Source organism: Pyxicephalus adspersus, chromosome 11 (genome assembly GCF_032062135.1).
Source record: "Pyxicephalus adspersus chromosome 11, UCB_Pads_2.0, whole genome shotgun sequence".
NCBI classification, from domain to species: Eukaryota; Metazoa; Chordata; class Amphibia; order Anura; family Pyxicephalidae; genus Pyxicephalus; species Pyxicephalus adspersus.
The window spans coordinates 45,077,376-45,088,959 of record NC_092868.1 but is presented as its reverse complement, the minus strand read 5'-3'; positions in this window follow the sequence as shown (position 1 = coordinate 45,088,959).

The following is an 11,584-nucleotide window of genomic DNA, read 5'->3' as shown; positions in this document are numbered from 1 at the left end:
GTCTCTGACCATCTCTTGTATCATGTTTGCAGTCTCTGACCATCTCTTGTATCATGTTTGCAGCCTCTGAGCACCACTTGTCCCTGACAATCTTATATAGCATGTTTGCTGTCTCTGCCATCTATAGATGTGTGCAAAGGCTGTGGACGTTCAGGAGACAATCCAATTCAAGTCCATTTGGGACTATTGTGCAGGTGCACTCAGAATAATGTACGGATGTAAACAAACAGCAGAGGCTGCAATCCCTGGAATAGTTAGGTATTCATCTTGTTAGGAGTTGATCTGTTAAGTTTAGGTCAGGAAAGGAAGACAAAACATTAATGCAATTTGTCTACACACAGCTGACAATCATTTCTAAGTATCACTGGGTATAGAAAAATAGGAAATGTGAGTGTATTCTATCATACAGTTCTGTCCAACTTGTGGCCCTCAGGCCTCATCCAGTCCCCAGACCACTTATTACAGTTTGCTGTCTGTTCCATTACAGGTCTAACGCCACTGCCCTTGTCAGCCCTATATTGGCTCCAATACCCAGGACCTACTGTACCTAGGAGGTGATAGATCCCACCGCTTCTTATGCTACTGAAGCTGGGACTGATCTTTAAACATATACACCGCCAGGCCCTGATAGACTGATATATTGCAGCAGTTTGGCTGTTCATCTGGCAGATTAATATACTTCCATCCTGATAGTGTCTTTCCAATGTCCAAAGCATATTAATCTGGCTCACCTCCAAGCCACAGAGAAAGAGGAAGATTAATCATTACACGATACAAGTTTTGCAAAGAGCTGCAGCTAAGTACAATGAAACACATATGTAAGGGATGCTGTCATAGATTGTTTTTTGCTCCCATGCATTCTGGTCATGTGTGTAATATACCAATCACCAACCCATATATATCCCCTTCATTGGGACCCCAATTTGATATATTAATTGGGATTTCAGCAAACCTGGAATGGATCTGGTCCAGCATTAAAATTATTTGCTAATAAATAGCAAATGACGTTAAAGTAATCCATTCCAGGTTTACTGGATCACCCAGCTTCGCTGATGAAAGTGTATCCTTTCCTGTCTTGGAGAGATTTAATAAATCAGGCCCATTCTGTCTTTACCTTCATGGTGGTAAAAACTGATGGGGAAACCTGCAGGCTCTTGGAAACTTGGTTCTCATATCCTAGGGGGCTTTAGACTGCTCCATCGGAATACGCCAGGGATCAGGCATACGATTCTTTCCTGGAATGTATAAAAAAAAGTGCCCACTCTCACACATGTGCAGTGGGATCAGCACTTTTTCCTTTACATTTTCAGGAGGAAACACCAAACAAACTCGTGACTGCGCAGTGCAAAATTGGGTGACGTAAGCAGAAGATGAACGAATATGGCTGTGCCCACTGTCCGATCTGTGCTGCGAAGAAGAATAAAGCTGAGATGGCATGGGACCTAATGGACTTCTATTGTGGAGGGATTGAGGGCTCTTCTAAAGTAAAGGTAAGTATTTATTCCGCTTTAAATCCTAAACGCTACAATATAGTGCTATATAGTAATATAGCTTTACAATTAGTTTTGTGAATTAAATTAGCAAAATTGTGAAAATTAATAGGATTTTCACAGCTAAATTAACCAATTAAAAATTGGTTTCCCCAACCTACCTTTAAAGGTTACGTGTCACTTAATCTTCACACACATCTGATGACAGGTTCACTTTAAAAAGCTTTTAGGGAGTAAATAGAACTTCTTTAATCCTGTGGAAGATATTAGTGCTAGACAGTTTCCCTGACAAGTGAAAGCCGTATTTAGAGAAACTCTGAGTCAGTGTTGTTTCTCCATGGAATGTGTTTTCTAGTGATTGCCATGAATCCCAAGGAATAAGATGTGTTGTCCTCATTTAACACTTCTCCCATAAGAAATCAAAAACAGAGGTGAGCCCAGAGATGTGCGGCCGTGTATATACGTCAAACATACTTTGGTGGTAAATGTGAGTCTTCATTGGTAATCCAGCTGACCGTGATGCCTAATGAAAAATATGCTTCGTTTTTCCTTCCATGTGATTCCCCCATGATCTAAGCTGTGCTATGGAAATGGGCAGGACAGCAGTCACATCTGTCGGTTGTAGGTCATGATACTAATGCATGAAATGTAGCTGCATTCAGGGGATACTCTTATAATAGCCTAGGTAAAATGAAACACCAGTTTTAAATTAAAGCCAACGTTTAGCTTTAAAGGACTTTCAAATCTGGTTCTGTATGGGTTGTACAGCTTAAGGCACCTGCTGCTTATTTATATTAAAACATGGCAGGGTCAAGTACCAGGAGAAGGTGAGCTGCAATTTTAAGGATGAATTGCTCCATGGTGCCTGCGGCTGCGGAGGTTGGGGATGGCATATTTCCGAGCTCATTATCTGCTTGTTAGAAATACTAAAATGTGTGAAAATCTATACCCTTTGAACTCTTGAAAAATCTTCCAGGTCTTAGTGAATCCCTACTATAATGACTATGTCCATAGTTTATGGTATATTAGCATGTTGGTCACTGGGAGGAATGCCTCTTACATTGCTGGTCATTGGTCATTAAAAAGTTCCTTTGAGGCTGGCTGCTGGTATCCCATCCTTCCAACTCTCCACCAACGCTTTATTATATATATACCATCCTATAAATCTTTATTGAATTTCTTTATCCTGCCTCTTTGAACTCACCTGATATTTTTGGGGGCATCTATTCAGCTTTTTCCAAACTGATAATTCATCTTTCTCAAGGCGTGATTATCCAGCTTCAACAACGGATCCTAACAATTTTCCTTTGCATTGGTTACCTAGCAAGATAGCCATTGTCCAATTACTCAAAAAGGACTCCCATTACATCAACTGAAAATTGAATCCATTCTCAGTTAAGGTATAACAGAATTATGTAATACAATTGTGAATTATTCTGAGCCTCCTTATATCTCTACACCTAATCACCTAGTGTACCAACTCTTCTTCATACCATTCCTTTGATCAGCAACCACCAACTACCAGCTTGGGTCTCTGATTCCCCTGATGAAGCAATTGAGAAAACGCGTCGTAAAAGAGGCAATTCTTACAAATAACATTATGATCCCATGTGATATGTAACATTGGTTACTACATTTCTTTTTTGTTTATCTACCATAGTTGAACTATGTTTAGTTGAGAATATGTAACAAGTCTTTATGTTGTAAAATATCAGTTATTTTTATTGCCAAAAAAGCCTTCTTTGCTTCTTTCCTTTTTTATTCGTTAAACCTAGGCTTGGCAACTCTATACAATTTGTACAATTTCACATCCCCTCTTGGTATATCACTACTTTTCTTCCCTTACGAATTACCAAAAAGATACCTGGTGACATTTAAAACGGCCAGCAAGGAATCTATTGTAAATACCCGATTCAACCTCTGTTCCACAGAGCCCAACTTTAAACTAATATATATGTTATGGTATATTATATTTAATGGACAGTGGAGTTCTTTTTGAATCATTGGTCACACAACACTTCAGCAGATGGCTTTCAAACCCATGATTTAAATACAGAATTTTAGGTCAGTCTGAGGAAAGAGATTATTTTGTTGAAAAGCAAAGGCTGATTTCCCGCATTTGAAAAATTCGGTGCTTATCCATGACATTTACATACCTCCCACAGTCTTTTATTATCCAAGCTTGTTAGTTCTATTCACTAAACTATGACTAATGCCATGACCAATATTTTACGGCTATCTAAACACTCGCTCCATGGAGTTTAGACACACATGAAATCTGTTTCTGACTTCTACTGCAGAAAGTACCTGGCTGCCCTTCTCCGGAGGGATTTTTGCTTTAATGGTAAACGTTTTTATATATCGTTTTTACAACTCGTTTCCCTAAGCTTTCAAATTCCAGAGGATAACAAAGTCAGACATTTCTCTTAGAATATTGACTTGTCTGGTTCCTACTACAGTTATTACCTCTCTTGGCAAGAGTTCTGGAAAAAAAGTGATATATCTGCTAAGATGAACCTTACATTTTTTAATAGACTAAAACATTTGTCAAAGACAAAAAGCTGAACTTCAGGCTGGGGAAGAATATACATGAGAGCCATTTTACCTGCCAGATGGTTTTCAATCTCTCCGTCCAGTCCAGTGTTTCTCAACCAGGGATTTGTGGAGCACTAGGGTTCCTCCAGAGGTTCCTGGGGCAATGAGCAATCTGTGCCGCTCAGGTTTAGCTTTTTGGCTATCTGTAAGTGTGACATTCTTCCCAATGACCAGCAATATAAGAGCCATTCTTCCCAATGACCACAATGCTAATTTTCTGGAAGCTGTGATATAGTAATTATAGTAGGGGTTACCTGAAGACCTGAAAGTTATTTCAAGGGTTCCTCTATGATAAAAAAAAGTTTAAGGAACTCTGATCCAGTCCAAAGCTCACACTGCACAGCCCTTCTGGCACAGAACCAGGACCCTTTCTTTTTCTTCATTTGGTATTGGGGCACCCACAAAATTGGGCTTTTTTAAACACCTACACCATACTGTTAAAATTACATTTCTTTATTTAGTACATAGTAGGTTAGGTTGAAAAAAGTCCATCAAGTTCAACCACTAGGGAAATAAACATATCCCAGATATAAAACCCTATAGACATAGTTGGTCAAGAGGAAGGCGAAAAAAGGGTTTTTAGGTTACCAGTAAAAACATAACATACTGTAAAGGTTCCTATCACCCAGCATGTATCAGATGTATGACCAATGATGTTTGCAGAGATATAATGGATTTATATGCCAGATCTCAGAGATTGGATTGATGATGATGATGATGATGATGATGCATTTCGCAGAACAAAGTCTGCTTCATCAGATTTAAATGCAGTTAAAACTCAAGGGATGATATAATGTAGTAATAGGTTCTGGTTAAATCATGTAGATTACACAAAAATAATGTTGTATGTATCGTATCCACACTGATAAGGTCCTTTGTATAGTAAATAAATTGCTTGTAGACACCAAATTATTAGTTGCGTGGTGGCTCAGTGGTTAGCATTCCGGTCTTTGCAGCGCTAGGTCCCAGGTTCAAATCTTGGCCAGGATGTTATGTTCTCCTGTTGTTTGTGTGGGTTTTCTCCCACATACCAAAAACATGCAGTTAAATTAATTGGCTTCTCCCAGAAAATGATCTTGTACTGTATTAAAAACATATGTCGATAGTAGGGACATTAGATTGTTAGCTCTTTTGAGAGACAGCTAGTGATATGACTATGGACTTTGTACAGCGCTCTGTAATATGTCGGTGCTATAAAAAAATTAGTTAACAAAATAATAGAAGAATTAGGAGATCCTCCATCACCACATAATGGATAAGGTCAGTTGTACCATCATCTGAGTTGCAGAATTGAACTTTTTACATACTACTACGAATCACTCGGCTTTTCTATATCTTAAACCCTGGACTGGCCAGCAGTTCATCCCCTGATCTCATTTAGAAGCGAGCTTTTGCCTAACAGTGTCCCATGTCCACCAAGCTCCATAAAGGAAATTCTGCCATAATTTGATGCCCCCACAAGCTCTGTGAAGAGCAATCTATTTATTATATGAAGTGTTGTGATTTTGTATTCAAAATTAATAGGTTTCTTTAACACAACACATAATAAAGCAGAAACACGGTTTCACAATTAAAAATTGTGAGCAGGCTGAATTTTTATTTGCAGAAGGTAACAGGCATTGTCCCTTTAGCAATAAACATACTTACCTGCCTGTTCTTTTTCTAGAAGGTAGGATGTTGGAATATGCTGGGTATCCGGACTTCATGCACATGCTTAGGATTTATGTTGTCCCAACCAACATGGCCTAACATCCAACTTCTGAACATGGAGCGGATAAACATGGTCGTACTTCTGATGGAAAAGGGACAGGTGAGTGCAAATTAAAAATGTCCCTTCTTCAATACCTGGCTGGTTGTAAACTTGTATTTTAAAGGTTTAGTTGCATTTTAATGCAAGAAATACTGCACAATAATCCACACGCGGCAACACACGGAGACGTAGTGAATGTGTGAGTCACTGACCTGAAACATATCAAGAAAAAAAATGGAAAAGATAGAACCTTATCTGCATACTTGTTGTAAGTTCAGAAGGGCAGTGCATGCAGGGAGGCAGAATGATGTGAAATGCGTAGTACCAAGCATGCTAAATACGCTTCCATGAATCCCAAATGTCTTGCAATTGTGTAACATTTTCTTAAGGAGATTTTGAACTTACAATCAGATTTAGAAAAAAAAATTTATGGAGGGAATGAGGACAAATATGTACAATTTCCAGCCAGGAATCAGGGTGTTTCCCTGATATGAAATGAGAACTGGCTGATTTATATGCTTTTTATAGCAATTCATCACTTCACTAAAGCTCTTTATGGCACACGCAATGGTATCTGGTCAGCACTCCACAGCTATTTTTATAAACAATTGTAAAAAAACATTCACAAAGTGTATTCTTTAAACAAACATCAATTTGTCTTTTTTAGCATTGAGTTGTGTAATGTAAATGATTATTTACCCTGCATCAAAAATGCTTGGCTGTGAGTTAGTGTCGGGAAGTGACCACGCAGGTCCGAATATCTTTATTCATGTATATTCTTGTGTAGAATTGGGAGCAAACTTATTTTCTTAAATTCTATATTAGGAGGTCCTGTAAAAGTGGTAGGTGATGCAGGATTTCCTGGAGTCTAAGGCACATCTGGTCTTTAGACGATGGGAAGTGACCCCAGTAACTAACGGACTACTTTGCTGCAGAGTGACACCAAGCTGTGATCACCAGCCCCCACCACCAGGGGCAAACAAGAACAAAAGGCTTCAGTGTGACAATGGTCAGCAGAGTAAATACAAGACTGGCTAGGGACAAGGAGATCTGGACCCTCCAATATCTCACATTACAGCAGATCTGAGCTAGAAAAATTGATCGTCTCCCTGGTTTTTGAAGGTTCTGAGTCATCCAGGTCATAATATAGCTATAATAATAACCTAAAGGTGCCAACATACTATGCAGCGCTGTACAATAAACAGGTGTTGAAGAGCACATAATGCAAGTACAAAGAATCTCTTAGATTGTAAGTTCTTCAGGGCATGGTCCTCTCTTCCTCCTTTGTCACTGTCTGTATCTGTTGGTCATTTGCAGCCCCTATTTAATGTACAGAGCTGCGTAATATGTTGGCACTATAAAAATCCTGCTTAATAATATTAATGACACAGGAGGAGGAGGGGACCCTGTCCAATAGAGCTTGCAGTCTAAGAGGTTGTAGTAGTTTATTGTATTCAGCTGGACGTATTGTGTAACATTGTAGATGTTTGCTATTCATCCAAGGACCTTACCAAAATTTTCTGCATTTGTGAGGTCAAAGATTGATGTTAAGAAAGAATATCTGTTGTGCATAATATGCCCAAAGAGTCAAAGCCCTTACTTGAATTGTTGCACACCAAACTCATCAAACCTTGTCTTCATTGGGCTGGCATTCTGCACAGAGTTCCATGAAAACCAGGGTTCCCCAAGAAATTTCTAGGGGTTCCTTTAAGAAATGAACATTTTTTGCACCTCTCAGGTCAGTTATCAGAGACACCAATGATCTTTTTGGCTATCTATAAGAGTTAATATTGATCCAACTGGACAACAATGTAAGAGGCATTCTTTCTCCTGACCACCTTACTAATATACTATGAGCTATGTATATAATAATTATAGCAGGGGTCCCTTAAAACCTGAATGATATTTTCGGGGTTTCCAACAGCTTCTAGATTTTCATGCATTTTAGTATTCCTAGCAAACAGAAAATAAGCTCTGAAATAAGCCCTGAAATAAGCCCTCACCAACCCCAGCAGTTGCATGCACTGTGCAGCAATTCATCCTCAAAATTGTACCTTACATTCTCTTGGTAATGGGGACTACCAGCCTTATAAAATAAACAAAATATGTGGATATAATATTTAGAGCTGATCCAAAGATCCAAGATCCAAAAAGTTTCCCCATGTTAAAAAAGTTGAGAAAGACTTCTCTAAAATGTCATGGTATTCAGTAGCATAACCACATCCTTCACCAGAAATACCTGAATTAAATATTTGTCGGGATGCCCACCTATTTTTGGGTATAGAGGTAGGTGGGATGGTCAGGAGTTCACAATATTTTTACAGAAAAGGTAAAAGTGATGCTATTTGGATTCTGTGGGGAGTTTAGGTAGAAGTAGAGCTCAGCAAGATGTATATTAGGAACACTATACAGTACTCACAGAATTATGGTCTTGTTCAGCAAATGATATCAGAATATTTACAGAGATTCACAATGAAGTAACGGAAAGAGCAGCTAAGCCCACAGCTAACCCCCCATATGGAACTTGTAGGTAATACTCTGTATAAAACTTCTCTGACCATTTGTCACCTGTAAATCTTCAAGTCTCTGCTTCAAGTCCTGACAATGTTTTTCTTCTGTGAGTCTGCAAGTCTTACGGCATTGATTTACTATACCCCAGGCAGATTTCTGCACTGTTTCTGGCACATAAACACAGATCTATAAATACACGCTCTAACTTAGTGAACCTAAAAATACATCAATTTTAGGAACTCTCTTGGCAGGAGAATAAAGAATTAGCAAACAAGTGAGAATCTTGTATAATGGATTTTTTTTTAATGCAGTTGAGTGTTGATGGATGGCAGAGATGAGAGAGAAGATCACTGGAGGCCCCGGGGCCCTTTGGATTTAGGAGAATTCAAATTTAAAGGATCGCTCCACCAAACATTCTAAATTCTGGAACATCAGCCAATCAGCTGTAATCTATGAGGCCTGATTTATTAAAGCTCTCCAAGCCTGGAGAAGATACACTTTCATAAGTGAAGCTGGGTGACCCGGCAAACCTGGAATGGATCTCTTCAAAATGATTTGCTATTTGTTAGCAAATGTTTTGAATCCTAGACCAGATTTATTCCAGGTTTGTTGGATCACCCAGCTTCACTGATGAAAGTGTATCTTCTCCAGCCTTGGAGAGCTTTAATAAATCAGGCCCAAGGTGGGGAAATGTAGCTGTTGGAGAATCTGGTTATTGAATGGATGATTCAGCCTACATGTGTTATTGTGTGTTACTTACCCACCTCCTAGATTGTAAGCTCTTGGGGGCATGGTCCTCTCCTCCAGTGTCACTGTCTGTATCTGTCTGTCATTTCCAACCCCTATTTAATGTACAGCGCTAAATTATATGATGGCACTATATAAATCCTGTTGATTATAATAATAACAATAATATTATTAATAATAATAATAAAAGTGTTGGTCCATGATTAAAATATCTGCAAAGCCTTAATTTTATACCTGTTTAATATTTATGGACATTTCCCATCTGCTCAATTTTTTGGAGTGTCATTCCTATGCATATACAGTGGGTATATAAAACAATCACCCCCTGCACAACATTCACATTGAGATTTATGTTGCAGGTTGATAAGAAAGACACACAAAACATTGGTTGTTCCAGCTGTATTTACTCAATGCAACTTCTAAATTCAAGTCAAACACAAATTTTTATACATTTATATAAAAGAAGAGTTTCTTGTAGACCAAAGCAAAAATATCTTCCGAATTTCATTAATTTAACTCATTTATTTATTTGAGAATATCTCACTTTGAGCTATTGAGCACTGTAAACAATGGGCTTTTTTTCTACTTTTTACATGTGGAAATGTTTTTTGCAGGTACAACCTCAAGCCCTATCTGCTGGCCAAAAGGAGAATGTATAATATAAATACAGATAGTCCTCAAGTTAAGGACATCAGACATACAGACAACTCCTATATACGAACGGGCTTCCCTGCTTGCTTGTATGCAGGACAGAGGTTTGATTGGGGGGGGGGGGGGGGGGGGGCTGAAGTTTGCATGACTTGCAGAAGAAATCGTTTTGCTAAAAACTGAGGTTGTGGGTGATCTTAGGAGCTGAGCTGATCTGTAACATCTTGTAACTCTTTATTGACCAAGACAAACTCTGCAGTTTTTTCTTTTTGCATATCAAAGCACAGCTTCCTCCAGATGTTAATGAATGTCTAGGCTCCATGAAGTTTTTTTTGCTTTGTTTGCAATTAACTCACAATGAGGATTTTATACAGTAACTGACACTGTGCTGCCAAATAATATGTTGAGACAAACATCTATACTAATTGCATTTATTAAAATAATGTACATGTTCTGTACAACATACTGTATGCAACTCTTATATTGATGTATGATATGTATACTTGTAACATAATAAATAAAAAACTATACAGAATTACTATAAAATGTGTTTATCTCACTTTTATCATAACCACGGGTGACTGGGAAATATTGTAGCTACAAGATTAGCAAGGCCTAGGAGGCAGTAGGAAGGTGATTGGTGGTGGCCCCTCCTATATACCAGATTTCTTGGCAATACAAATATCATGTTGTTGGATCTAAAACATGGGGGGACCCTTACAATACCTTTCAGGTCTTCAGCGCACTCCTGCTATAATTACTATATACGCAGGTCATTGTATATTAGCATGGTGGTCAGTAGGATGAATGCCTCCTACATTGCTGGCCAGTGGGAAGAATATCACTCTTACAAATAGCCAAAAAAGTAATTGGTGTCACTTAAACTGACCTGAGAGGCACAAACTGCTCATTGCTAAAGGAACCCGGAGCAACCTCTGGAGGAGCCCTAGGGTTCCATGGAACACTGGTCCAACAGCTGTACCCCAAGAAATGTGGCCCCATCGTATTCTTTTGTGTTTTGATTGACTTCTGAGACTTTTACGTCAATATACTATACAGCCTCAAAGTTCAGATGCTTTACATACTTCTCAGGAGGAAATCAAAGTAGGAATAGGAATGCAACAAAAGTGAAGAAGCCGGATAAAAGGTGACGGGATTTCAATCTGTCAGCAGAATAATAAATCTTTCTGTAAGTGAAGATTGTCTCTTCTGTTACCAAAGCCAACAATTACTGCTGGCGTCAAAATATCGACATTCTTTGTGTAAGGTGGTGCAGCTTCAGAACGACAGCATTTCTTCCAAGGCTCAAATGTTTCATGAACTTAGCCACGTTTAGCCAAACCCTCCAGAAATTAATATTATTATGAAACAGGATTTATATAGCGCCAACATATTACGCAGCGCTGTACATTAAACAGGGGCTGCAAATGACAGACTAATACAGACAGTGACACAGGAGGAGGGGAGGACCCTACCCCGAAGAGCTTACAATCTAGGAGGTGAGGGATGGAAACAAATAAACCTGAATGCACAAAACCAAACTCATTTAAAAATGGGCGGGGGGGGGGGGGGGTCTTCAGTTGGCCCACACTTGCTACATGCTGATTGTATAATCACTGCTTGGTATTTTTAAGATTATATCTTGGCATGCTAGGAATGTGTTCTGGCTGATTAATACATTATCTGATACATCCAGTCAAATGAATGGTAAATGAGCCATATTGGTACAAGATCTTTACCAATGTAAGGTGCGGGGATTTTATTTTTAATATTATTACTATTAATAATAATAAACAGGATTTATATAGTGCCAACATATTATGCAGCGATGTACATTATCCAG